The sequence below is a fragment of the Orycteropus afer genome, unplaced genomic scaffold, assembly GCF_000298275.1.
Source record: "Orycteropus afer afer isolate SDZICR_OR568_19922 unplaced genomic scaffold, OryAfe1.0 scaffold00111, whole genome shotgun sequence".
Classification (NCBI taxonomy): Eukaryota; Metazoa; Chordata; class Mammalia; order Tubulidentata; family Orycteropodidae; genus Orycteropus; species Orycteropus afer.
The window spans coordinates 8596633-8611447 of NW_006921698.1; positions in this window are offsets into that span (position 1 = coordinate 8596633).

A 14815-nucleotide genomic window follows, 5' to 3' on the forward strand; every position below is an offset into this window, starting at 1 on the left:
TCTAGTGATTGAACTTTCTGGTGATTTGTCCAAAGTAAGTTTGTTGAAATCTTGGCATCCTTGCTTCTGAGAAGCATTCTGGTTGTATTTCCTCTAAGACTTATTTATTTTTTTTTTTGGCAGTTCATGGTATATTTGATATTCTTCACCTACACCACAGTTTACTCTGGTAGCATAGTGCTTAAGGCACTTGACTACTAATCAGAAGGCTGGTGGTTCAAACCCACCAGCCACTCCTTGGAAGGAAGGTCAGGCAATCTACTTCCGTAGTGATACCGCCTTGGAAACCCCAGGAGGGGTCGCTATGAGTCGGGTCCGACTCAATGTCAAATAACAACAATAACAACACACCACAGTTTGAATGCATCAATTCTTCTGTCTTTATTTTTCACTATCCTACTGTCACATGGATAAGAGGTCAAATGCACCTTCGTCATCAAAGTGATATCTTTGAATTCTAAAACTTTAAAGAGGTCTTTTGTAGATTCGCCCAATGCAATATGTCATTGGATTTCTTGACTGATGCTTCCATGGATGTAACAGTGAGAAAGACCCACCATTGAAGTGACGTTATTTCCTAGTTATGCTGTGTGTCTCATGTGGGTCAACAAGAGGATTCTGATTATTCTGTTTTTTTGGACCCAGGCTAATGAAAACGCTTACTTCTTTATTGCAGCAATAGTGGAAAGGAAAAATGACAAAACACACAGCTGGCTTTTAATGCTTCTGCTGAATGAAAAGCATATCATTCCACATGCTTGTCATTGGTTAAAGCAAGTTTCATGGCCATACCTAACTTTGGAAGGGGTGGAAAGTGCAATCAGAGTGTGTGACTAGAAAGAAGAGTGTCAGGAACACTTGATTAACTGCACTAATGATTCACAGCCAGTGCTCACTGAGCCCTGCTCAGTCCCAGGTTCGTGGCAGAAATCCTGTAATACTTGAGTAATTGAAGTTTGGAAACACCCGAAGGAGTCTGTCTGGGTTACAGGGAAAGAGGAGGCAGTTACTGGTCAGAAATGAACAATGTATTGCTATAGTGTATTAGCACTTGCCTGATGTCAGCTTCCCTTCTGAAATCTGTGTGAAAGAATTCATTTGAATACCTGCTTATATAATGACTAATGACCTAGTCTTCCAACCTGACCTAGTCAACACTTCAGCTAATGATTTGAATAACTGCAGATGTTGACACATTGAAAACATTTGCAAATGACATGAACCTAGGAGGAAAGTGAGTAATTTAGGTGATAGAATTGTGATTCAAAGCTGGAATCATAGGCTAACTCTATTGGATAAATATGTGATGTTTGAAGTCAAAGACTAATTTCATCATTGCAGATGGCAGAGTTTTGAACAACAGCATGTGTGAAAAATCTCTGCAGCTTTCTGTTGGTATGAATTGTACTGGTATTCAATATTCAGTGGTGGGATGTGGTTGACAAATGAGCTAATAGAATGTCAATTTCTCTGCATGGGAGCATGACACCCAGTGTAGAGGAGGAAAACAAAGATTCTGCTTAGGCAGTGCATGGAGGCTTGAGCTCGGTTTGGGATGTCACCATTTGAGCAACCATGCAGTGTCCCCTTGTTCTGTTTGAATGACAGCCTCCTGGTCTATGTACAGGTTCCTCATGAGCACAATTAAGTGTTCTGGAATTCCCATTTTTCTCAATATTACCCATAATTTGTTATGATCCCACAATCAAATGCTTTTGCATAGTCAATAAAACATAAGTAAACATCTTTCTGATATCATTGTGGATGTCAGATAGATCTTGGCTCAAAGCAGAGAATATCAGAAAGATGTTTACTTGTGTTCCACATCCGCTTTTGAATCTGGTTTGCACTTCTGGAAGTTTTCTGTCAATATGTTGCTGCAATATACTGCCCTTAATGTCATCTAAAGTCTCTTCCAAAGTAGAAATTCTGATTTTTAAGATAAAACCAAACCAAACTAAACTCATTGCCATTGAATTAGATCCAACTCATAGTGACCCCTCCTTGGATTTCTGAGACTGTATCATTATGGAAGTAGATTGCCCAATCTTCCTTCTGAAGAGTGGCTGGTGGGTTTGAACCACCAGACTTCTGGTTAGCAGTCAAATGCCTTAAGCACTATGCCATATGTTGATTTCCTCAGAAAAATCTCAGGCAAAGCAATGATTCTTTTACACTATTTTGGTTTCCAACCCATGGTTAAATTAAATCACAAAGGACTTTTCCATGCTCTTTGAGCAATTGTTCCACATCTGTGCTTAAGATTTAATCATTGCTCATAGGTTCATGCATTACAATTGTATCACATAATCAGGCGAACATTTCCCTGAAAGCCCAAAGTCATTCATCACATAAGTGAGAATTTTAGAAATGAAGGGCTGCAGCTTTGTTAAGAAAACACCATGGATAACATCTTGACTGTTCAAATTGCTGTTATTCCTAGATAAAGTAGTAAGAGGGTGAGCAGCACTATAGGCAGTTAAATCATTCCATAGTAATGAAATTTCATTTGGATTATGAACAACGAGAGAGCTATTTCTGTTCAACACATCCTTGCAGAACCTTTGTTCTTTTCTTTTAATCACCGAGTTTTATGTGTTCAATAGTGATAACCATGGACATTCTACTCCTTTGATTGTCATTCATGCAAGAGAGGCATACAACTGTCTGAGACTAGCCTCCTGGTTGTATCACTGAATACTCTTGACTATGGTAGCCTATGAAACTCTACTTGGGAGCGTAATGTAAGTAATGCAATGTAGAAGATCAGGCCAGAAGGCCTTATGGAAAAGAGATGCATCTGCCACTGGAATCTACAACCCCTGCACAGTTTCACCAATCTGTTAAAATCACACAAGTAGCCATCTGGAATATCAAACTGAGCACAGAAAATTCTATGCTTACTTAGAACAGCCTTTCCCATGGCTTTGTAAAGAGAGTCAGGGCTATTGGTATTTTCAGTGGATACTGCACTTTCGATCCAGAATCTCTCTGAACTCCTTATGAATCAACCTGATGGTAAATATCAGAAATCCAGTGTTCAAGTTTGGAAAAAAGCTCACCAAAGGTAAACAACATGTGTGTTCATCAATGATCATTCACTTTATTTTCTGATATTCCAGCAGTGTTTAAACACTAATGGGCACCTCACTGCCCTGTCTTTTCCAGATTACGTTCAAAGTTGTCTAAAGGGATAAAGGTAGATTTTTCTCTTTTTAAGTGATTGCTACTTTTTTCTGTACACTTTTTCATGGATTAATATTCTTTTCCCTGCTATTCATATTGTAGGAAGGTGAGCATCTCCTTACCTTTCTCAATGATTAGGATGAATATGACATTTGGTTGTAGAATGGAAACTTCCCCACAAGAGATGAAACCAGATTGTGAGCAATTGGAATAAAGGACTGAGAAATGACTTTTGTTGTAAAAGAATAGTAAAGAGACTTATTCATGTTGGGTCTGAAAACTTAACACGAGGAAGATGATGTGATGAAAGTAACTCAGCAACATCAGTAGGTGCAAGAGGGCCTGTAGAGCAGGGCAGTGCTGTTGGCTACTGTGAGGGACCATTTGGTGAACCTGTCACAGGAGACCATCAGTGTCCATTCTCTGCTGCTCTTACAGTGCCATCCTGGACCAGATATAGCACAATTTCAAATTTACTGTGACTCTCCTTTTCAAATAATAGTATTTTAAATTTATGAAAATACTATGAAGAACAGAATGTTACTGATTAGACTTATATCACCCATCAACAAATTCTGTTTCACAAACACCCAGGGCATGACTGGGTGTTTATCTCCACATCCCTGCCCAATCCCTTTCCCCATCTGCTGTATTTTCCTATGGGCTGTCCTGTCTGTATGACACTCATTACACACAGCCCACATGCCGTGCTTTCTGACTCCTTTCATCCCATCCCATGCCTGAACTATACTATTCCATTGTAAGTCCATCAAAGAGTTCTTGTTTTATTCAAACTGATATCAAAGCAAAATTATCCATGGCCAGCCAAGCAATTTATTTTGTTTTTCTCTCACCTTGCTTTTGAAGGACTTAAAAATAGTCACCTATGTAATTCACAGCTATGAACTTAATTCTACCAGGAGATACACTCACCAAGTTACTATTTGGTTCATAACGCCTTTCCTCTTAACATCAATCAGATACCTGAAATAAACCGCTATCATCAACATAACATCTCCTTTCTTGTATGAATTTTGTCAGTCTCCTCTATACAATTCTCCAGCACTTAGAATAAGTTCATGCTCCATCTGACCTTTTCATTGTACCTATACAATTGCTGCAGGTGGTGTTCTTTCTGGTCCTCTAAAACTTAAAGTCTGAATTAAAGTCTGAAGCAGTCAACAAAACCATTATGCTTGTTTTTAAAATATTTTTTATTCTGACTAATCACACACAAAAAAGCCTCTTATAAGGGCATTGCAGAGACAATATGTTAACTCTGTCCCTTCAGTTAACCATTTGGTTCAGAATATAAAAGCGTGTATGTGTATTCATATATAGAGAAAGTATAGCATTGGAATTTTTTACCATACTCATTTCTAAAACATTGAGCTCGTGTAGTTCCTTAACATGAAGCCACACCATTCTGATGTGTCAGCCTTTTACCATATCCTAAGATGCTTGTGTTGTAAATTGAGGTTATGGTATTTTGATTTCATTATCAATGTTAATATCCTTAAAGCAAGATCTTTATCCTGATTATTACCATTCTTTCTTTATATTTAGAAGGCTCTAGGTGGCACAAATGCTTGAGTAGTAAGTGGACCTAGAGGTGCCTGGGAAGGAAGCCCTGGCGATTTGAAAGGTCACAGATATGAAAGCCCATAGAGCACAGTTTTACTGTGAAGCACATGGTGTCACCATTAGTCAGAATCTACTCAACAGCAACTGCTTTGTATGTGTGTGTGTGTGTGTGCATTGATAGATTGTGACTTTAACCCTGAGCATGTTTCTTTTCAAAGTTCTTTTGGGTCCACAAAAGATTTCTTGGACAATATATTTTATAAAACTGTTTGCCGTCCTTTTTATTTTTTAACCAACAAATATTTATTGAACACCCTCTTTATGAAGTTTATAACAGGGAGTGGGAGGTGGGAATCCCTATCTTCAAGGAACTTATTATTTAGTGGAAGAAGCTCAAACCCATTACTTATGGTATGCTCATTACATTTCCACGAGTTCATATATGAATTAGAAGCTTAAATATGATTATTAAAATAAGACATTTTAAAACTCCCAAAGAGATGTTTCTGCTTCCTGATTGATATGCCAAGGTGAGGTTTAAATGGTATGAAAAATTAGATTATACATGCCTCTTGTTATGTATACACACATGCATATTCCCTTTATTTAGATCAGTGTCTTTTGGACACGTTTTGGCTCCTGAAGTAGCAAGGACTATGGTTGAAGTGAGTGGTGTGGGAGTCTTACTCACTTACCCTGATGCCATCTCTTTTCTTCATGTAGTAGCTTCTGAGCATCAACTGAAAACTATGATTTGGCTTGTTTATAGGCAAAGGTTTATCATAAGCACATTAAATTGCTCCAACTCTGGTCAATTTACTCAAAGACAATTCAATACAAATGCTTGAAACTGGTTTGCTGGTTTGTTGCCATACTGTTCAGTTAGTGTTGTTTCTAATGTGTTTGCTGCTCTTTTCTAATGAAGGCTTTCTACTCCATTTGGTCTCCCTTGTCTTTGAATTCTGCTTTTTCTGCCAATCCACGTTTTGGGAGAACAACACTGGCGAGGCTTTGTTCCTGGGATATCTATTAATATTTCATTGTAACTTATTCTTATCTTCTTGACATTTGCCCCTTCTCTACCCATTCTCTTAAACGTAATTTTTACTTGTAGTTATTCACTTTCAGAAATAGGGCTCTTTTGTGATTGTGGTCAAAATTGCTAGCTATTCTCTAAACAATGAAATAATCTATGTGATAACTCACAGAGAGCTTAGCATAATTTTAGCACTTTATATTAGCCAATACTGATTGCAATGGGAGATTGTAGGCTGTAGATAAGTGGCTTCAGTGAGACTTAGAAGGTGAAAGAGAAGAGTGATCAAAATTTATGAAGGGAATACAGGTAGAGTTGTTTTATTTTAAATAAATTTATTTAATTACAAAATGCTCATTGTAGAAAATATGGAAAATACAGAAAAGTAGAGAAAATTATGTATAGTCCCACTATAGTATCAACTACTCTTTACATTTTGATTGTCTTGATCCCTGGATGGCACAGTTTGCACTTGCCTACTAACTTAAAGATTGGCGGTTCAAACTTACCCAGGAGTATCATGGAACAGCGGTGGGATCTGCTTGCATAAAGATTATGGCCAAGGAAACTTTATGGAGCAATTCTATTCTGTAACACATGGGGTTGCTGTGAGTTGATGATGACAGTGGGTTTGGTTTGGGTTCAGTGAAAGAGCGTAGGGTGTTGACAAACTACCACTGACTAGTTAAGGTTGGCCATGGTGGAAAAGGTGAGATGTCTGGGATAGGATGGCCAAATAGATGACAGAACTGGGAAGGAACTTGAGTTTTAGCTTAGAGGATTCACAAACTAAAGATGATACAATGAAGGGCAATGAAATCCTAGTAAAGAAGCTGGGATTTTAAAAGCCAGGCTGCTTGGTTAGTGGTGAAAGAATGAATGAGGAATTTGAGCAGAAGAAACTGATTTCTAAATCCAGAACAGATGTTTAACTTCTGTGGCCAGAGGTAGGAGGATTTAGATAACAGCAAGACAAACCATCTATAAGTAGACTGGTCGTGGGGTCCAGAGAGAGAAAGGGGCTGAATTCTTTCTGACCAAAGATGTGACCTAGAAGGTGGCAAGATAATGAATTCACCTGGGGTGTGTGTGTGTGTGTGTGTGTGCACGCAAGGAATGAGGCCTAAAGTAGGATCTCTAGACTAGAAATTCAGGGAACTGGAAGAGGGAAGTAAGTATAAAGTATCATATAATTTACCATCCAAAGTGGGACACGTTTTAAAGTGAAAGGACTATTGAATGTAATCAGTGTCACAAAACAAAATGTGTATGAACTACTAAATGTAAAACAAATCTGCTTTGTAAAATTTCACCCATATCACAACAAAAAGTAAAATAATGTAATAAAATGAAAGGACTATCTATTATTAGTAATCACACCAGGATAGCCAATGGAATCCAGAACTGTCCAAGACAATCAGGGCATATGGTCACCCTAGCTACCTACCAAATAATTATTTTATCAGGTTATTACCTCACTTTATAGTTTCATTATAGAAATTTTCTACAACTGAATTGACTATTTGGCAATATCTAATATAATAATATCTGTGCCTTAGCTTAGGATCTCATAATTTCTCTTCTAAATTCAAGAACCCTAAACTTTCTGTCTCCATTCTCCATACTGGTATCTAATCCATCCCCTTCCATTTTGTTAGAAGGAAAGTATTTCTAAATCATGAGCAATTTCTTGCTCCTTTCTGCTTGAAATTAAGTGCTTTGCACTGTCCTTGAGATAAAATTCCAATTTCTTAGTATGGTATACAAGTTGAATCCAGTTCAGCTGATTGAATCTCTATTGAGGTCCCACAGCAATTCGGGAGCTATGTTGGAGACAGGAGTCCTCCTCCAGCATCACCTCCCACCTTATTCCTTCACAGATGTGCAGCCACATTTCCAGTACCTCCACACTGTGGAACAAACTGTTCCCCTCTGCTTGGCATAGCCTTGCCTATGCAATCTGTTTGACTATTTCCTACTTCTTTTTCAAAATTCAGCTTAAGTTTCATTCCTTCTTAGAAACATTTTCTGATTGTTCACAGACTATTAGCTCTTGCTCTGTGTTCCTCTTCTGTGGTCAAATACAGCCCAGCCTATCTTTTTTGTTACAATTCTATTGTACTCGTTGGTAATAATTTTCTGTCCCCTACAAGAATGTACTTCTTTAATGGCCAGGACTGTATCCTATTCATGTTGTATTCTCTATATTATATCATCTAGTGACTCATCTATTTTGTTTTTAAAAATATGAACTTGAACTCATCTCAATACTGATCTCTGGAGGATCCACCCAGAATGAACTGCCTGTTTAGCAATCATTATTACTGTCTCTAAGTCAGATTTCCAGCTATGGAAAATATTTAGTTCCACAGTAACTCAACATTTAAAAATATTGATTGCTTAATTACAAAAGTAATACATGTTCAATGCACAAGAGTTAGAACATGTACATATACATGTACACACCTACACAACAAATGAAAATCATCCATAATCCAACACCCAAAGATAATCACGGTAATATTTTGATATTTGGTCTTCTTATATATATATATATATATATATATATATATATATAGTAGGTTATATATTGTATATACATACATACATACATACATGTATTCCACAAACATGGAATCACACTGTACTTGTGGCTTTAGAACCTGCTTTTCTCTTTTTCTTAGCAACACAACGTGCGTATTTTCTTATGGCAGTACTTGTTCTTCTGCAACATTAATTTTGCTGCAGAATTATTCATTGGATGAATATGTAACTCATCTTTAAAAATAATTCTTGATCTATATTCTTCTCAGAGGTAATTAAAAATTTATTAGCTCACTAGTTCATCCAACCAAATAATTTGTTTACTCTTGCAAAGATTATTTAGTTTCAAGTATGACACATGCTAGCAAGAGTATTGTGGAGAATCTTAAAACTCACTTATTCATTCATTGATTCATAAATATTTATTAAATACCCATCATGTAGTAGGTATTGTGATTACCTTTGAACTAGTCAGAGCTCCTACTGCTCATCAATTTGTGTAAATTTGAGTTGCCCAATTTATTAGTTGACCCAGAGTCACTGTAATTATTCTCTCAATTAATTGCCAACACTATCTCATAAATATCAAAGTTAAACCATTGTCTAGTGCCTGTAGGGAGACTCAGAAATGTCAAGTAATTTTAGCAAGTATGGTGGAGCAAGTTGTTGTTGTTATGTGCCGTCACGTCAGATCTGACTCATAGCGACCCCTCCTTGGGTTTCCAAGGCAGTATCACTACAGAAGTAGATTGCTCCCATCTTCCTTCCGAGGAGTGGCTGGTGGGTTTGAACCACCAGCCATTTAGTTAGTAGTCAAGTGCCTTAGGCAGTATGCTACCAGGCTCCTAGGTGGAGCAAGAGCATCAGAAAAAGGGTAGGTGATTCTTCAGGCTCCTCATGAGAGACAGAGTGGCAGTAGAGACTTGATAGCATGGCACCCTGCTCCATCCCTGCTACTACACAGGTAGAATACTGATGGAAACCTGAGGGAACATGAGAATCATGGCATCTCTGAGTAAAGCACTAATTAAGGAGGAACAACATGGTGTTTAGTTGACCAATCTCTAGGCTAGCCTCAGGCAACCAAAAGCCTGGGGCAGCATCTCTCTCAACACCATTTTCCACTCTCCAGACTTGCCTAAACTGCATTCTCCTGTGGAGAAAGGAGAAGAACCAGAGAATAACCCCATAATCTGGATCACAGAGAGGACTCTGGCTGCCCAGTCTGCTTAGTTTCCAGAAGATAAACTTTGTCCCTCCTCTTATTCTCTTTCCCCCATACCAACTTCCATCTCCACATCTCTCTTGGCTTGCATACAGGTACTGAATTGACAACTTGCAATAACACATTAGCTCTCAGAAAAGTGGCCAACCAATGATGTTAAGGTTTTTAATGTTGTTAACCCCTCACTTTGGCAATGTTGGGGGCGGGGAACTAATAATACTACACATTGGCAAGGGTGCAGTGAAAATAGACACCTTCATTAGAACTTTTCACAAGAGAAATTCAGCAATATGTAGCAAAAATCCTAAAAATAAGTCTGATCTTTGTTCCAGTTATTGAATCAGAAATGATACAGAAATGGAACCCAAGGAAATAATCATAGACGTACAGACAGATTTATGTTTGAGAATGTTCATAGTAGCATTAAGAAGAAACAAAAGTAATGTGACCTGAATTTCTACTAGTGAGGAACTAGCTGAAATAATTGTGGCACATTCTTATGATGGAATATTTTTTCAGCCATTAAAAATACCATTTTCAGAGAATGTTTAAGAACATGGAAATTGCTTAGAATAGAATGTTAAGTGAAAAAAGAAAGTTACAAAATTATAGGAGCAATATGTGATTATAGTTTTGTAAAGAACAAAACTGTATTCATAGAAAATAAAACAAAAGCAAATACTGAAATAGTGATAGTGTTTATCTCTAGAAAGTTGGATTACTGATAATTTTATTTTTTTTTCTGTCTCTTTCTGTATTTTCCAAGGTATATCTAAAAGTAAGAACTCATACTCTATTAAAATAAATGCAAAGAGATTTACTGAAGACTTGACACAGTCCTAATTAAGGATGCTTGGTCTGCAAAAATGAAAGCAAGAGCACTGAGGAGTTGTGGGCAAACAGATACATCTATACAGTAAAATAAAGAGTTAACAGTATAATTTTCTGACTGGTAGTTTGTAAATTAGGGAAGTTGTTGTTGTTGTTGTTACATGCAGTATCGCTACAGAAGTAGATTGCCCAATCTTCCTTCCTATAGGGAAGTTAGGGGCAGGTTAATATGAAGTGGGGCTTTTGCACTGATTGCCTTATAGAGCGTATATTGATTTTTTAGATTGGTTACATGAGATAATTGTAGAAGAATGTGACCAATGAGAGTCTTACAAGATAATCACAGGACAGTAGTTATATATTGTTTTTCTAAGAATATTCTAGTAAAAAACTTCTTAGTTAGAACATTTCCTGAGGGCTGCTTGTGCATGAGATTTCAGATAAGTCTTTTGTGTCAAGACCCCCTCAGGAATGCTCCATAGGCTTAACGACAGAGATAAACATTTCCTCAATTATATGCTTAAGTCTGCACAAAGGTTAAAAGTTGTTAGGGAAGTAAGCAGAAGTTAAGATGGAGTCTAGACTCAAACCCAGGTCTACCAATTTACTAGAGCCAACCAACTTAATTTTGGGGCTCTCACACACTCCTTCCTTTTGATCAAGGATTTGTGTGGACATCCTTTGATTACCATTATAAAGATTTCTTTCTTCTGCATGGACTTCTTGGTTGAACCCTCTTTTTAAGTGGCCACTTATTTAGTAAGCTTTTAAGACTCCACATACAACTGTACAGGTAGCCAGGCACCACCTGACCTCTTTGCCATACCATTGATCTGCATTCCACTCCTGGAGATCATATGAGGATGGGTCTATGTGAAGCAGGGTCACATTAGAGGAACAACTTGGCCTGTTTGAAGGCATAGCCTAAGGTGTGAGTTTGACTCCATCATAGTAATGAATATTGTCTATATACATAACTCTTTTAGTATTACTAGCTCAGTGGGAAATATGGATCAAATTCATGATTAAATATCTTCAGATAGCCCATCAAATATAACTAAAAAAGGGTGAATCTGGTATTACTTCTGTGGAATGTAACCAAGTAGTCTGATGGTGGATTCTTTTGGTGTTCTGTTCGATTTCTCTTGAAGTGTTGATCCATGTGCAGCATGAAGTATTGGCAATTGCACAGACTCTTCCTTGTCAAGGAGTTCTGGTGGCTTAGTGCCTAAGGCATCTGATTGCTAACCAGAAGGTTGGCAGTTCAAACCCACCAGCCACTCCACAGAAGGAAGACTGGGCAATCTACTTCCGTAAAGATTTACTGCCTCAGAAACCCAAAGGGGGTTGCTCTGAGTTGGAATCAACTTGTTGGGCTAAGACGAAATCTAGCGTGATGTGGTTATCTAAGACTACTCTAGCTAAAGATTGTAAAAAACCTCTCTTGAGATGTTACATTGTCAGCTAGATTGTCAGCATTTTTGACAGATTATGGACTGATTCTTTTTTTTTTTTTACAGGTCAACTACTCTATAGGTAGGAATGAAGGCTCTTAGAAAGATTTATCCCAAATCTGGGTTTTCCATTGGGGATGGGGCTGTAGGTCCAACAACCAGTAAGGTTACTAGAATTTACTACTGTTTGGAATAATTTAATAAAGGAATTTCCATGCCAGGCATTAGTGAGAATTATAACATATAACAAGAGAATGGTTAAGAGAAGCTTCATAATTTAAAAATACTAACCAGAAGTAGTATAACAAAGCAAATATCATAAGAACAACAGCTATAGTAAAATAAAAGGAGCTCTGGTGACATCGTGGGTAAGGCATTTGTCTGCTAACCAGAAGGTCAGACAGAGGTTTGAGGCCATCAGCTACTTTGTGGGAGGGAGATGAGGCAATCTACTTCTGTAAAGATTTACAGCTTTGGAAACTATGAGTCAGAATTGACTCGATGGCAGTGGGTATAATAACACATATTTCTCCTTCAGTTATTTGCATAGGATAATACCTATGGAATGCAAGACAGCTATTAACAGGAAAATAGATATAAGTGTGAATAACAAATATGTTAATGGTCTGCATAAAACTTTTTACCAGTCAATGAACCCAAGCTTGTAAAATAAGGCAATATCAAGAGCAATAAACATTAAACAAATTCTACTAATTTCAAGAATGTGCATGAGGTCTTATTCTATGACCTTGGGAAGAGCTGTCTACTTCTGATGTCATCTGCTTATGGCCACAAAGGCATTTTAACTTTAGCTTAAGTCCTTCTGTAGGTTGAACAGTCTAGGGAGGTGCTTTAGCTCTCTTCAGTTGGGAAAGGTGGATCTAAGTCTTAAGTCCCTATCTATTGTTGTCTAAATATTTTGCCTGTGTCTTTTTAGTGAATCAGCAAAGTAAAATTTATCTGCAGATGATAAATTTAAAATAGCTATGATTAACTTATATTAATAATAATACTTCTTAAAAGTGAAAAACTTGGTAAAAATTAATTACAAAGAAAGTCAAGTAAAAAACAACTTTATATAAAAAAATCTCTCTAAATATAACAAGTAAAAAATCTCTTATTTTTTAAACAAACACTTTCAATATAATACATAACAATCTGGAGATTTAGTAACATATAGATATGATATATCAAGACTATACCAAGATTTTTAAGTCTCTAAATAGCTATATTGTATTGAAATTTTTATGAGTAAACAATCTGAATTCTCCAGTTAAAACCATTGTCCTTGATGATGCTAGATTAAAAGGAAATAAAGTTCTGACCAAGTTCTCACCCCACTGCTATTGAGTTGATTCCAATACACAGTGACAATGCAGGACAGAGTAGAACTGCCCCATAGGGTTTCCAAGGCTGTAAATTTTTATGGAAGCAAACTACCTCATATTTCTCCCACAGAGAGTTTGGTGGCTTTGGTAAGCAGTGACCTTTTGGTTAGCAGCTGAATGCTTTAATCACTCCACCACCAGAACTCCTTGTGACCTAGTTAGTAATTAAAAATAACAAAATTATGATATAGGAGTATGTGCTTGTTGTCTGATATCAGACAAAAACATAAGAAGAAATACTAACACATGCAAACCCATAGAAAAAGAAATACCAACACATGCAAACCCATAGAAAATCAGTCACTTCTCTCGATTTGATAACAAGTTCCATGTAGCATAACACATTAAATAAAGCCTTACAAAAACAGGAACAAATCTTTTGTGACTTTTTACGAGAGTTTATAAGAGGTCACTGAGAAATAATATTTGAGTTATTTTATCAATGATCTCAAAGGTAAAAAATCTTAGTTTTTTTCAAAGCCATGCCACTTGCTTTTCGACTCAGGTATCTTATTCTAACAGCTGGCTGAACCCTTGCCTTTGACACAGATTCTACAAAGAAATTAACTCTTTAATTCAGTAATTAAAGAGATAAAAACTTTGAACATATCAAATTGCATGAACAATTACTTTTAGAAGGATCAGCAGAAGGCTGTTCCCTATGAGATGGAGGTTAAAGATGTGCCAAATGTCCAGATTTTCCAAAGTGCTGTACCACTCTACCATTTTTTAACATAAACTCCTCCTCCTCCCCTCAGTACTCTGTCTCCCATTTTAGGGTTCTATAATTTATTGCAATGTCTCACAGAACTCACAAACCATCAAGGAAATGGCTCACATAGTTGTGGAGGGTGGCAAGATCCAAATCCATGGATCAAGTGTCATTCTGGAAGGATTCTCCTCACACATGTGGTTGCAGTGGCTGATGAAATTGGCAGGTCAGATGATAGGGTGGTGTTTCCCAAGGCTGCAGAAGCTGGGGAATCAGGTCAGATGACAGGCTGCTGGCACAAATTCCAAGAACCAGAGATTTGTGGATAACAAGCCAGATGCAGGATCCAGAGCAAGAGAGAAAACTTTGCCTGAATGTTCACATATATTGGAAACTAAGGGTGGTGACTTGAGTCACACCCTCTAGGAAGGCAGTAACTCAAGACACACCCCACCCTAATCCTGCCTCATTAACATAATGGACAGGTGCCTCCAAAATGGAACCATTACTACAGGCACAGAGACTAAGATTTACAATCCATCACAAAATGGAGGAATATGGCTAGAAGAGTCATATTAAGTAATTCACTGCACTGCACAAATAAATTCTTTTTATTGTGATTTGGGTGAAAATTTACAGAGCAAATACACTTGCCATAAAGCAGTTCACATACACTTTGTCTCATGACATTGACCACAATTTACCACAATGCAACAGCTCCCCTCCTACTTCCTCCCAATAGTTACCTCTTCACTGTGTCCATCCCTCCATGCGCTCCTGCCCCCTGAGCTGTCTCCCTGTGCATAAACAGCCCTTCTTTCTCACATGATTGTTCTCTCCAAGGAGTGTATCTAC